Here is a 15,055-nt window from a genome sequence, read left to right as displayed (position 1 = left end):
ACTGTGAGAACATACATAATGAAGTAACCTAAATAATCATTCCATGGGTAAAATGAAATAGGATAACACTAATTTGACAAAACTGTCTTCCTAAAAATCATGGAGAAGTCCTAGTAGCCAGCATTAACCTTCACATGGCAACAAGTACCAGTCCTACATTAATGGAAAGGACATGAGATCCTCTTCCCAGAAATAAGGAGAATTACTCCCTTTTTAGCAAACCGGCACCTTCTTCAAACTTCTGATGGATTGGGTCTTTTGTATAAATCACCAACCTTGAGAAAGAGGATACCAACAAACATATATTTAACAGCTTGGTGATGAGAAATTAGCAAAGACAAGTAGTTAGACATACGTCTTAAATTAATTACTGTTATTACAATTAGGTATTTATAATATTAAATTTTTAGCCATCTTTTATTAATCCTTACCAATTTAAGATATTCCATACTTTTGTCACTTTATTATTCTAAATATTTTACCCTCCTTTTCCTTTTTACCACATAATTTCCCCCAATTTCATGCCCTAACACTAGACAGAAGAGAAAAGAGAAATGAGAGAGAGAGAAACAGATCCCTGAATATATTTTTTTCTTTCATCCCTTAACATTAAGAACTTGCAACAAAACTTCCTATATTACCAAAAACTAACAACAGGAACCATTCACACCACCTCTCAAAGGAAAGCTTCCTGTTGTCTGGTGGCAACAATATGTTTGGACACCAAACTTAAATTGAGATGTTGGTTAATTCTTGGGAAACCTGGCTTTTTCATTCAATATACAGGCTTTTGGGTACCATCTGTTACTAGTAAACTGCAGGCCTACCTGGTCCACTCTGTGAGGCTGGAACACTTAAGGTTAGCCTCTTTGAAGCTGCCTTATATGCAGGTTTGTAGGAAATACTAGTACCAGGCAAGACTCAGAGGAAGAGATGTTGAACTTATCATCTTCAAGATAAATCTTTCAGGATGATATTAACTTTATTTGTGTCTGGTGGGTTTGCTCTGAAAATCCACAAAATTTTAAAAGTCACATTGTAGGGACTTTTTTAAAATTAATATAGTATAAAATTTGTGTTGTGCACTAACTGCAAATGTTGGGTCTGTCTATGCATGAGCATATGAGTAACACCTGTCCATGTTTTTAACGCATTTTGGACTACATAAAGAAACTGTAATATTGGTTCATATCCACAATAATGCTTTATGAATGGATGACATGCAACAATAAATCAAGTAATCCAGTGTTGCCAAAAAGCTTTATTAGCTACTGGAGAGACATTTATGTCTCCTCCACTTATTCCATGGCTAGTTGCAGGTGTTCAGGAAAAAAAATTTGACCACTGTTATATGTATAATTACCACAAATATCATAATCATGAAGAGGTAATAAGTACTCAAAGGTTTTTTCACCTCTCTTCAAGCTGTTCGCATGTAAGGGGATCAACTTTCACATCTTCCTCTGCTTTACTATCTTCTGGGTCTCCTCCGTTGTACTTTCCATGTCAGGAGTCAAGAGATTTAAGACTGATTTACTGACATTCAAAATTTTTAAGTTATTAAAGCATTAAGTAATCCATGTCTAGGAGATTGCATATCCCTCTTCAGTTTTATTATTATTTTATTTGAATAAGTTAGATTTTTCACAACTCTTTGATCTGTAGGATTGTACAGAATGCCATAGTATGTTTTATGTTACAATATTTAAAAAATGTTTCATTTTACTGTATACATAAACCAGGCCATTATCAGTTTTCATGTGTAAAGTTTTTTCAATGACAGTCATAAATACCTCTTGAGAACTTAATTCCATGGTGATCTAAGGATTAGTGTTAATCCCTAAGATATACTGTGACTTAAGTAAGAAAAATGTTAATAATATAATATCTCCCAGTAATAAATAACAGTGTATAACTGATCATGCCTAAACTGTACTTTTTGTTATTGACTTTTCTGTAGACCTCTCTTATATTCTAAATAGTTAATACTCTACTCTTTGTATTTTTTTCCTGAAACAATTTGTAAAATCCAACAAGGCAAAATTGTTTTCTTTCAATTAGTATATATTTTAAAGTATCAGTATTGGGATTAGTCAAAATTATAGCACCTATTTCATGATAAATTATAGAGTGGGAAAGCTGTTTACTGGTTTTGTGTCTGTTTTAAAAATTATTGAGAAATGGCAAGTCTGTTTAGGGAATAACACCTGAAATGTAAATAAAATAACCAACAAAAAATTAATTTAAATATTCCTTATGCCATAGGTTTTTATTGATATCTTTTTGTAGAATCTTTTATTAAGGAATGTGGGCACAGTGGAGAGTATTTTTCTTATTTTGTTCTTAAAAAAAGCAATCTTTAAATTAATCACTAAGATATACTGTGATTTGTACAAAAAATATTAAGGACAATCTATTTACACAGAAAAAATAGGCTAAATTACCTTAATTATAGCTCTTAAATATGTTAAAATTTACAACTTTCTGAATTTTTAAATGATATATAAATACTTCTAAGATCAGGTGAACTCTTCTATATGTTCAGTCTTCTCTACTTCTTGGCCTGTAATTTTTTTCTTAGTTAATGGTCATTGTTCTACATGACAAATGTTTATAAGTTAACCATTTGAATGGAATAAGGAAGTGACCCACTCCACACATTTGGAGAGTCAAAATATCCCATATCCTGATAATGGATAGTCTTTAATTATTTTTATAACATTTTTCAATCTTTATCAAGAATATGCCTTATTTTCTGGCTTTTTTCATGAAGTTGCAGAAACATTTGTTTGTTCTTTCCACTGTTATAGATTACTTCCACATAATTCCATGTCAATATCTGCCACATATAACTTTCATCTCAATACCTAACCTTTTGGTTCAATACATTAAGTCTATTTAGTCTCTGTTTTATCTGAGAAAATGTAGCAATCCCCAACTAAAGCATAAATAATTTTGTGGTGTCCAAATTGAATCCCAAGAGTCTGTTAAAATTATCATTACATCTGCTTTAATATTTAGTAGAACTTCAATCCCAATTCCATCTAATTGTAATTTTAACTTTGGTCTCAGATGTTTAGAGCATTGAGAGTTTGCCAAAATATTTTTCTATACCTTTAAATCTCTTTTTCTACTCATTAGATTTGCTCTGTCCTTGTCAAATGGGTCACATATAGTTTTGTTTAGAGCACATCAGTCTGTCATATCAGGCATTATTTTTTTCAAGGTGCTCTCTGAATAGCTTCTCTATGATGCATGGCGAACAAATAGCTCATGTCATTTTTGTCAGATCCAGAAGAAAGTTTCCAGGCTGTTTGAAATACTAAGGAATTTCCTCATATTTCTCTGATGAACACATTCATAAGCTCTGTGTGCCTTTTTCATGTCTCATATATTCCTGTAAACTTCTCTTTGCATTAAAACTAGAGTTTATATTGCCCTTAGGTGTTGTGAAAAAATGAAACATGGAGACATCTATACAAAAATATTATCAGACAAGAGATTAAAAAACTGTTTTCTAACTACTGCAATAAAGTTATCTTAGTTAGGGTTTTACTGCTGTGAAAAGACAACATGACGAAAGCAACTCTAATGAGAACACTTAATTGGAACTGGCTTTCTGTTTCAGAGATTAAGTTAATTATCATCAAGTTGGGAGCATGACAGTGTCCAGGCAAGCACTATGCAGGAGAATTGGAGAATTCTACCTCTTCATCTGAAAGCTGCTAGAAGAAGATTGACTTCTAGGCAGCTAGGGTAAGTGTTTGAAAGGCCATGCCCATAATGACAGACACATTTAACAAGGCCCCACCTACTCCATCAAGGCCACAACTACTAATACTTTCACTCCCTGGTGCAAGGTTATTCAAACCAGTAGAGTAGAAAGAATTATTCACATGAAACTACATGTTATATGGTCTGTATCTGATATGGTTCTAATAAAAATAATATTATTTTAGTTTGTCACTTATCTATGGGGCAACTGAACACTGTTTATCTATAAATACCTCAAGAACTGTATGTCTCAACAAGACACATCATTTTTTTTTCCTGTGACAATCCCTAACAGTTGTAAAGATACATTTTGAAGAAGCCAAGATGGATACTAATACCCCTGAGAAGTTGTTTATATATCTGACCTGATATCCAATAGGGCTTCAAAGTGTTAAACTAATTTTAATTTCAACATAGTTCCCCAATCATTTATAGAAGTTAGTCAAAATACTTGTTTCCTCATACCTTTAAAATTTTCCTTTTCAATCCATTAGACTTAGATACATATCTATTACTCATCTTTCACAACACAATGATATATATATTGTGTGTCTCAAGATTGCACACAAGGACATATTGGGAAGATGACATATTTATGTGTTAACTTTATTATTTCATCATATAATATTTGTCCTGCACACTCTTTCTACTTGAAGTTGACGGTTGATTATATGGAAATCATGGGAGATGTATTGAGAGAATTGGACTCTCTGCTGCACAGCATATCATTACAAAAACATCTGGTTGGAGAAAAAGAGGAAGGATATTATACACCAATGAAAGTCAATTGTTCTGCCTGTCAAGTCATTGGAAACAAATTGTGGTAGACCTATAGGTGATGAGTACAAGAGAAAGGTAGACAGTCTATGCAAGAGATTCTATCTAAGGCAAGAGAGAAGAGTACTGTGGTAGTACAATTATGTCTCTGTACTCTTGACTGCAGACATCATTATTTTAGGATATGGTTTCTTAATTTCTTTGTCATTATATACTATAATCCGAAATTCTAAACCAAATAAATACCTTTCCCTTATGCCACTTGGCTAGAATGCTTCTTTTGACAGCAGCAAATAATGGGACACCACCCTGTCAAGGTAATCTGATATAAGAGTGTCAAGATCTGACTCTCCATTGCACAAAATAATCAAGAATTACCCATCATCCATCATCAGTCACTTATTCTTCAACTATAACAATAGACAAGTAAAGAGGCATACTATGAGTCCCCATAAGGCAAAGCAAGTGAAGGACTGCTCTTTAGTAAATGACTATAGTACTGAGTGGGAGTATATGAATGCTAAAAGGACCTATAAATATTTTTCTCTCAATTTTTCTGAAATTTACAAACATTTTTTAAAAGTTTTAACATAATGTTAAATATGTAGCTTGCCCAGTTTTATTTCATTTCATTTTCTATTTATGCATATTTATGAATACTGTTCTTACATTTGTGTATAAGCCAAACATTACTGATAAATATCTTTCTCAATGGCTCTACAGTTTCAGTTTGTTGTTTGTTTGATTTTTCTAGGGAGAACAAATTTGTTTGAGTACTTGATTTTGTGACTTTCTCAGTTTTACAAAAAGAGGGGAAATTATCCTTGTAGACTCATTTTAAATGAAATAATTTGTTTTTTATTTTAATTTATTTATATGAGTGTGTGTGTGTGTGTGTGTGTGTGTTCCTTGTTATAGAAATCATAGAGCAATTAGTTGGAGACAGTTTTTTACTTCTGTGTGTCTTGTTTAACAATAAATTGTGCTCAGACTTACAAGTAAATGATTTTAACTCATTAGCTACATTATCCTACTCAATTATTTTTTTTTCTGAAAAAAATCTCATATTTATTTCATGTACATGAATGATTTACTTGGTAAATGTAATTGTATCATGAGCATACATACCAGTACAGGTGAAAAAAATCTTCAGATCCTTTAGAAATTTCTTAAAGGTTATAGGTAAGTGCTACTATCACTGTACTAGAAACAAGTGCTCTAACTTAGCTGAGCCATATTGCTGGCTATTCCTGTCATTTTTAGACACTTTTGGTGGCTTTAATAAATGAGTGAGTTTTATGATAGTTTTCAAATAAAATCAATTTTGTAATTTCCATTCTCCCTCTTACCTTTTACACAGTCTTTGCTTGGCCATTTATAATTTTTCATTCAAAAATTGTGTTATTTCATTAGTGTGTGTCTATTTTCTTGAGTTCATTATACATTTTTTAAATCATCACTCTGTGTAAATGTGTAGTTAGTGAAAATATTTCTCCATGAGTGTTCAGGATTTCTGAAATTTCTGTTGTTGTTGAAGTCCACCTATAATCCAGGGGGGTCTGATAAGATACGAGGAATTATTTTAAATATCTTAAGTTTTTTGAAGTTTTCTTTGTGACAGTCAATATGATCAATTTTTGGAAAGGACCGTGAAGTACTCAGATAAAAACGTATATACTTTTTTGGATTGTGTATATTCTATAGATGTCTTTTAGTTCCATTTGATTCTAATGTCTACTACTTTCGTTATTTCTATGTTCAGCTTTTGTCTGAAAGGTCTGTCTGCTGGTGAGACTGTGGTGTTAAAGCCTCCCATTATTATTGTTTGAGGTTAGATGAACAATTTATGTTTTAGCAATATTTCTTTTACAAATGTATTTACATTTATCTTTGTGGCATAGATGTTCAGAATTGACATATCATTTTAGTAGTTTGTACTCTTATATGTATAAAGCTAGCTTCCTTGTCTCTTTTGATTAGTTTTGATTGAAAGTCTAATTTATTAGAGATTAGAGTGGCTACTCCAGTTTGCTTCTTGTGTTTGTTAGCTTGAAAAGAAAATTCCTAGCCCCTTTACTCTGAGGATACATTTATCTTTGCTGCTGTTTTTTTTCTTATATGTGGAAGATTGAAGGATTCTGTTTCATATCTGAGTTTTTAGCCAATGTCTTTTAACTGAAGAATAGAAGAATAGAGTCCATTCATGTCCAAAGATTTTAATGAGCAGTGCTTGTCAATTCAAATTTGTGTGTGTGTGTGTATGAGTGTGTGTGTTTGTATTTTTATGTTTGCATGTGTGTGAGTGTATATGCATCTGTGTGTGTGTGTGTTTGTGTGTGTGCATGTGTATGTGTCAGTTTGTGTCTGTGAGTTTGTGTGTGTGAGTTTGTGTGTGTGTGTGTGTGTGTATGTACCTGTATGCTTCCCTTGATTTTCTTGGTATATAATTACTTATTTCCCGTATTTTGTTGGATGTAGTTATCTTATTTGGGTTGGAGTTTCCTTTCTAGTATTTTGTGTAGGGCTAGATTTGTGTATAAATATTGTTTGCCTTTGGATTTATCTTAAAAGGCCTTGTTGTCTTTATGTATGGAGATTGAGAGTTTTTTAAATATAGTATTATAGTATATCTCATGTGGTTTATTAGAGGTTAAAAAATATCTATTCAGGACCTTGTAGCTTTTAGAGTATCACTTCAGAACTCTGGTGTAATTCTGATATATCTGCCTTTGTATGTTACCTGGACTTTTCCCCATACCTTTTTAAATAGTCTTCCTTTGTTGTGAAGGTTTTTTGTTATTATTTTATTATTATTTTGTCAGAAATTGTCATTTCTTGTCCAACATAATTGGTTTTCTATAAACCAAAGTTTACAGGCATTTCTTTTCTTAGGTTGGAAAAAATTTCTTCTTTGATTTTGTTGAAATTAATTTTAGGGCTTTGGATCTGGGATTCTTCTCCAATTATTTTTAGATTAGATCTTCTCATGGTATAAAACCTATAAAACATTTCATTCCAAGTTAATCTTGTCTACAAAAATACATGGATGCAGAATGGTGCAGAGACATAGAGAATAATGAGACTTGCCTAAATTGATGCCCATCCCCTTGACAAGTACAAATAGCTGATACTGTTAATGATACTCTGTTATGCTTGCAGACAGAAGTCTCACTTCCCTGTCCTGTGAGAGGCTCCACACAGAAGGTGAATTAGACTGATTCAGAAACCTACAGCCAAACAGTAGATGAATCTTGGGGACTCTTGTGGAAGAATAGAAGGGAGGATGGGGAGCCCCTCAACTGGAAAAGAACTCCACAGGAAGACCAATAGAGTAAAATTATTTGGACCAATGTGGCTTTCAGAGATTGAATCCCAACCAAAGAAGATACAGGGTCTAGTTGTTGGTCTACCTGCATATCTAGAGTACATGTGCAGCTTAATCTTTTTGTGACTCCTGAACAATTGGAGAGAGGGATCCCAATAGCTTTTGCCTGATAGCAAAAATGTTCTTCTAACTAGACTAACTTGACTGTCCTCCATGGGAGAAGATAGACATAGTCTGTCAGATTGCTATGCCTGGGTTGTGGGATATTAAGTGGGGGGCAAACTTATGTTCGGAGTAGAAGGAGAAGGTGGAATGGGGAGAAGGATTTTAGGAGGATCTTACCTAGCGGGCACACTTAGTAGTATGTAAAGTGAATAAGTTAATAAACAACCAAATAAATAAATAAATAAAACTTAAGAAAAAGAGAAAAAGAATGCTTTTTCCCATAATTTATGTTGCCATTTTGGACTTTTGACATTGTCTGTTTCTTAGTAAAAGATTTTGAGATTGTAAAGTTATATTTATTAATTGTTGATCTTACTGACTGTGTAGTTTATGCTCTGTTAGAAAATTGTCTCCTATCCCAATATATCCATGGGTCTTCCCTAATTTTTCAGATTTATTGTATCACATTTTATCTTGATGTTTTTGATCAATTTCGACTTGAGTTCTCTGCAGCTTGATAAATATGAATCTGTATTCTTTCTTTAACATGCAGGGATCCAATTAGACTAGCACAAATTGTCAAAGATGCTTTTTTTCATCACTGAATATTTATGGCTTCTTTGTCAAAAATCTAGTGTCCCTATATATATGGGTTTATTTCTGGATCTTCTGTTTGATATTATTGAACAATATGTATATTCCTATATTAATACAATGTAATTCTTTTATTCTTTTTTTGTAAAACACCATGATATCGGGATAGTGATACCTATAGATCTTTTATTGTACATGACTATTTTATATGTCCTGAGATATTTATTTTCAATATGACACCGAGAGTTTTTCTTTCATGGTATAATAAATTGTGCTGGGATTCTGATGGGAAATGAATTGAATCTGTATATTGTGTTCAGTAGTTTGTCGATTATTACTGTTAATCCTTCCAAACCATGATGGAATATCTTTTAATCTTCTGATATCTTTACTTTCTTCAATGACTTGAAGATTTTGTCATATTGGACTAATACTCCCTTGGTTAGAGATACAAGATATTTTTAAATTATTTGTGGCTACTGTGAAGGCTGTTGTTTCATTGATTCTGTTTAGAGCTCATTAATCAATTGAAAAAAGGAGAGCTACTAATAGTTTTGAGATAACTTAGTATCAGTCTACTGGGATGAAAACATTTCTCAGATGAGGGAGTTCCTTGTTCAACTTTTGCTTTTGCTTATTTATACTACTCTACCATCTGCAACTTGTATTTTGACTTATATTTTACAATTCTTATGCCCCTTATGTAAGATCTGCGACCAAGATCTGCTACCAGTTCCATGGGAAAAGAAGCATCAAGACTGGTTCCATAGGAATGGGATTTATTAAAGATAGAGGAAGAGAGAGAGAGAGAGAGAGAGAGAGATAATAACCTTCTTTAGCTGTCAGGACACCTGGCACCCATCAGTTCTGAAGCGCCACAGCTGGAATCCTGCGGGTCTTGTTTGTAGGAACTAGTGTTGGTAGAAGAAGTGTTTGGTCTGTGAACCTAGTATATGTATCTGAAAAGACCAATACTCTTCTATCTGGGCAAAAAGAAAGCAAGTATATAGAACATAATATTTAGATGGGATTTATTAAAGATAGAGGGTAAGAGAGAGAGAGAGCGGGAGACAGGAGACCGAAGATGGCGGAGAGGAAAGAGAGAGAGCTCGTGGAAGCTCCACCTAGTTATACAGATGAGGATGATGACACACTGAGTTTGGACCTATACCAACACCTTGTCTTATTAATCTAGGAAAAAAACTAAAGTTCAATATTGAATTCGTAGAGAGTGAAAAGACTTGTGAAAATTAGGGATAAACCTCTAATTTTTATGGAGATCTTTAAGTTTCTCTCTTTTTAATTTGATATTCACTATGGCCTTATTTGTATTGTCTTTCCTTAGATGAGGTATATATAATTTGTCCCTGATATCTCCAAGAAGGTTATCACTAAGTGGATTTGATTTTCTCAGAACCATTTTCAGAATCTAATGAGATGGTCATTTTCTCACGTTTGTTTATATGGTGGATTAAATTGAGAGACATTTGTTTTTCAACTTGCATCTCTGTGTTGAGAAAATACATTTGATCATGTTATATTATCTTTTTGTTATGTGCTTAGATTCTGTTTATCAGGTTTTTCTGGTATTATGGGGTCAATATTCATAAGTATACTTGATCTGAAACTCTCCTTTTTTTCTTGTGTTTTGTGTGCTTTAGATATCAGGGTACATGTGCCTTAATATAATTAATTAGGCAATGTGTTCCTTTGGTTTCTACTTTGTTTTTCATTTGTGGAGTATAGTATTAGGTTTTCTTTGAAAGTCAGGTAGCAATGTGTGCTAAGACAATTTTGTCATGGTCTTTTCTTGGATGTCAGACTTTTAATAACTACTTTGATTTTTTTCCAATATTTTATTTATTTAGATTTCAATTGTTGTCTCCTTTCCCCATTTCCCCCTCATTAACCCACTATTCCATCTCTTCTCCCCTATTTTTGCTTTTATGTAATTTAAATTACATGCCAGTATTTAAGTCAGTTCTAGGTTGAGAAACTAGCGATACTATAGATGCAAATAGTCAAGGAATAAGCAAGACAATAAACCCAGATAGTCGAAGAAGAAGCAGGACAATAAACAGAGTTCCAAGATCACTCCCTTGATTACTATTTCTAAGGGCTTATCAGGATGACCAAAATATCTGAGAATACTTTCCTGTCTGTGCTCACTGTTGTTTTCATGCCTGAAGCCTACTTCTTTGTTCTAGATTAAGATTTAGATTCCTGACTGTAATTACTTCTTTGTTCTAGCCTAGGATTTAGATTCCTGCCTGAAATGACTTCTTTGTTCTAACTTGAAGTCAGATTCCTGCCTGCAGTTCATTTCCATGTCCTTGTCCAAAGTCAGATTCCTTCCAATCAGCCCATTTCCTTGTCCTTGGCCAATGTCAGATTCCTGCCAGGGAGCCCCAAAAGCTCTCCAATTCTTCCTCTTTTTTATTTCATAAACCCAAATGAGGAAGTCATAGGTGGTTCTGACAAGATGATCTTGATTTATATTTCATAACTGTGATTGCCTTAATTTGGGTTTTACTACTGTGAACAAATACCAAAACAAAGAAAACTCTTATAAAATCACTTAATTCATTCTGGCTTAAAGGTTCTGAGGCTTACTCCATTATCATTAATGGAGGAGCATGACATTATCTAGCAGGCATGGTACAGACAGAGTTGAGAGTTCTACATCTTCAACTGAAAGCTACTAGCAGAATACTGTCTTTCAGGCAGCTAGTACTAGAGTATTTAAGCCAAAGCCCACAGTGACACACCTACTCTAAAAATGCCACACCTAATCCTACAAGGCCACATTTCCTAATAGAGACACTCCCTGGCCCAATTAAACCATAACATTCAACTCCCTGGTCCTCACTGTCATGTTGAAACATTAGTCTATGGGGGCTATAACTAAATATAGCATAATGCATAATACACTGAATTTAATTCCAAAAGTCACCATAGTCTAAATTATTCTCAATAATGCTAAAAGTTCAGTCTCTTCTGAGATTCATCCAATCACTGTAATCCCCAAATCAAAACAGGAAACCAACTGGACATACTCCAGAATCTGAATATCTTTGTCTGATGTCAAAGCAGTCTTTCAACAACAAACTCTATTTCCAGTTTTTTTATTACAACACACATCTCTCTCCTGGCCTAGATTCACTATACGTTAGCAGCTTTCCTCAGCAGATAACCCACAAATCTGGCATCTCTAACATCTTGATGTCTCCTAGGCAACTTCAGTGTTAGAGCTATTTTTTTTAAAAAAAAAAACCTTGGGATCCACATATGGTGTTCTCTTGTTGTGTCCTCTATTGAGCTTGCCTTGAGACATCTCCAGCAGCGATCTGTGACCAAGAACTGATTATTCCACCCATCTCGCTTGCTGATACTCAGAAGGGTTCAGGCTGTGGCTTTGAAGACCCCCACAGAGGGAAGACCCTCACTCAAGTCTCAGAAGGTCAAAATCACCCAGTAATCTGCTCAAGACACCATGAACTGGAGCAATAGCGAGGTTTATTCTGGCATGTGACAGCTAGCTGCCGGTCAATTCGTTTGCTCACGCAGGAGCTGAATCGACACCGATAGCCAGTTTGAGAGGGGTTTTTAAAGGGAAAAACCACAAACCAAGGAATGGGGAGGGCGATGAGGGGTTGCTAAGGTGGCATAACATAAAAATAGCGGAACTTTCCAAAGGAACTCAACCTACATGAGTCAGGGTCAGGTGAAACATTCTACAGACTATTCTTTCTCAAGAATGTATTCGTGCCCTGCCATTACAGCCCTGCCCCATCATTGTGGTCATCAACTTCTCGGTTCCACCTAACTAACTTGCATTCGTTTTCCTCCTCCTTTGAGGTTGGTTGGTTCCAGTAACAGTGACTGGCCTTTCCACATTCTTAACTTGTTTTTATGGCTCGGTTTCTCAGAAAATTTTCCATGTCCTTATAAAGAAAGCCTAAAGAATATTTTATATGTCTAAAAAGGATTCTATATACCCAGTGTCTATAATTTTTCACTCTACAGCTTCACCTTTAAATTGAGAAGCTGGACATTAAAACATTGAGCCTTGATCAGAGAACTTTGCCTTGGCTTCATCTCTTTTCACATTGTGTCCACCTTCCGTTCCCAGCCCTATTTCAGGTGAACCCAGTTGACTCTTAGTGACTGGGAGCTACATGGTGTCACTTCTTGAGCTCTGCCCTCTGTAGCACTCTATATTCAGGTTGATCCACTCCATTGCTGCTGCTCTTCTTGGTGATCATCACATGGTACTGGCATCTACAATAAGCTGTTATCTTCTGCTGGAACTATGCTTCAACAATAGATAATCAGAAATCCAATTCGCAGTTCTAAACATCAGCTTCTTAAAAAAAAAAACTGGCTATTTTATTTATTTATATTTCCCGACTTCCCTTCTGGAAATCCCCTATCCCATCCTCCTACCCCTGCTTCTACGAGAGTGCTCACCCAGACACCAACCCACAACTTCTTCCATATGCTGGAATTCTTCTACACTGGGGCATGGAGGCTTCCCAGGACCATGGGCCACTCATCACTTTGATGTCTATCAAGGCGATCCTCTGCTACATATGCAGCTGGAGCCATGGGACACTACAGTACATGAGCATGGGGGTTCTTTCCATCTTTTGAGATCCTTGTCAATATTTTTCTTCATATACTTGAAGTTCTTGTCATAAAAGCCTTCTACTTCCTTGGTTAGAGTCACACCAAGGTATTTTATATTATGTGTAACTATTGTGAATGGTGTCATTTCCCTAACTCCATTCTCAACCTATTTATTCTTTTAGTAGTGGAAGGCTACTGATTTGTTTGAGTTAATTTTATATGCAACCACTTTCTCTGCATTAACCCTTCAGTCCTTGATCATCAACTGCAACTGAGGCCGCACCTTCACCAATGGCTTTCGATGGCTTCTTGCAATGCTGAGCCTCAGCTCCTCTTCGAGACTCTTTGATGCCTTAAAATCCAGTAACACCTACATGACTCTTACTCATTACCCTGTATATCTGAAGCACAAAGTACAAACTTGGCCATTTCTGGAACACACCTTCTTTGGTTTATCAGAAAATACTTCCATGAAGATTTCACCTGAGTGATGCTAATCTCTACTTAATCAGCACTAATTTCTTATCTCCAACTAATAAGCATCAACTGTACCAGTAGTCTCTTTCTCCTCTTGACTACAAAGCCAGAGCCAAATGAGCAAAGCTGCAGAGTTTTGTTGCTTCCTGGGGCTGGAGTATGGTCCCCTTATTATATTACATTATCAAAAGATTTCTGTTTTCCAATTTCATCACTAACTAAGCTTAGTTGTGCTGGAACTTATTTTGTAGAGTGACTTTGAACTCATGTCTGTCTTCTAAGTTCTGCATTGAAAGTGTGTACTACTATGCCTGGATCTAAAACTTGCTTAGTCCTAGAGAGACTTTGACCTCACATCTGCTTTCCTCTGTCTCCTAGAAATAAAACCATGTACTACCCTTCTTGTTTCTAAACTTACTTGGGTGGGAATCTTGCCCCAAGGTCACCATATACTTACTTTAATTAAATATCCCAGAGTACAGGATTTCTTTTCACTTACTGGTACCCTTTTAACACTCACACTATATATTTATTATTTTTACTTTCTAGGCTTTCTATGCTTGTTCAAAATGCTCCTCATGAGACTTAAGGAGAGAACAAAGTTTCTGTTTGTCTTTTTTTAAGATTGCTTTTGATAATGCAATTAATATAAATGTCTTAGCTTAGTCTCAGGTAGACTCCTCAGATGAGGTCAGAAATTAGCCAAGTTATTCAACAAAATTACACACACACACACACACACACACACACACACAAAGAGTTACTAGGTCATATAAATAAATTCTTCCTTACTGAACACCCTTGGGTCAGATCTTTGTCATTCAAATCAATCTCAGCAACAAAGTCTTTCATATTCTTAATTGAATAGCACATTTACCCTCAGTTAAAGCTTTCCACTGCTTTCCAAATTCAAAGCTCCAAAAGAGACATTCTTCTAGACATAAGTATGGCCAGGCCTATCATAGCAATAACCCAATCCCTGAAACAAACTTCTGTCTTAGTTTGGGTTTTAATGCTCTGAACAGATACCATGAGGTTTTTATAAGGCAACTCTTATAAAAACAACATTTAATTGGGTCTGGTTTACAGATTCAGAGGTTAAATCTATAATCATAAAGGTCAGAACATGGCAGCACCCAGATAGCCATGGTACAAAAGGAGCTGAGATTTCTACATCTTCATCTAAAGGCTGCTATCAAAATACTGGCTACCAGGCAGCTAGGAAGAGGGTCATATAGCTCACAGCCACAGTGAAATACCTACTCCAAAAGTCATGCTTTCTAATAGTGTCACTCTATAGGCTGATCTTACACA

The sequence above is a fragment of the Grammomys surdaster genome, unplaced genomic scaffold (genome assembly GCF_004785775.1).
Source record: "Grammomys surdaster isolate TR1022 unplaced genomic scaffold, NIH_TR_1.0 168, whole genome shotgun sequence".
In the NCBI taxonomy this organism is placed as follows: Eukaryota; Metazoa; Chordata; class Mammalia; order Rodentia; family Muridae; genus Grammomys; species Grammomys surdaster.
This window is presented reverse-complemented; position numbering follows the sequence as displayed.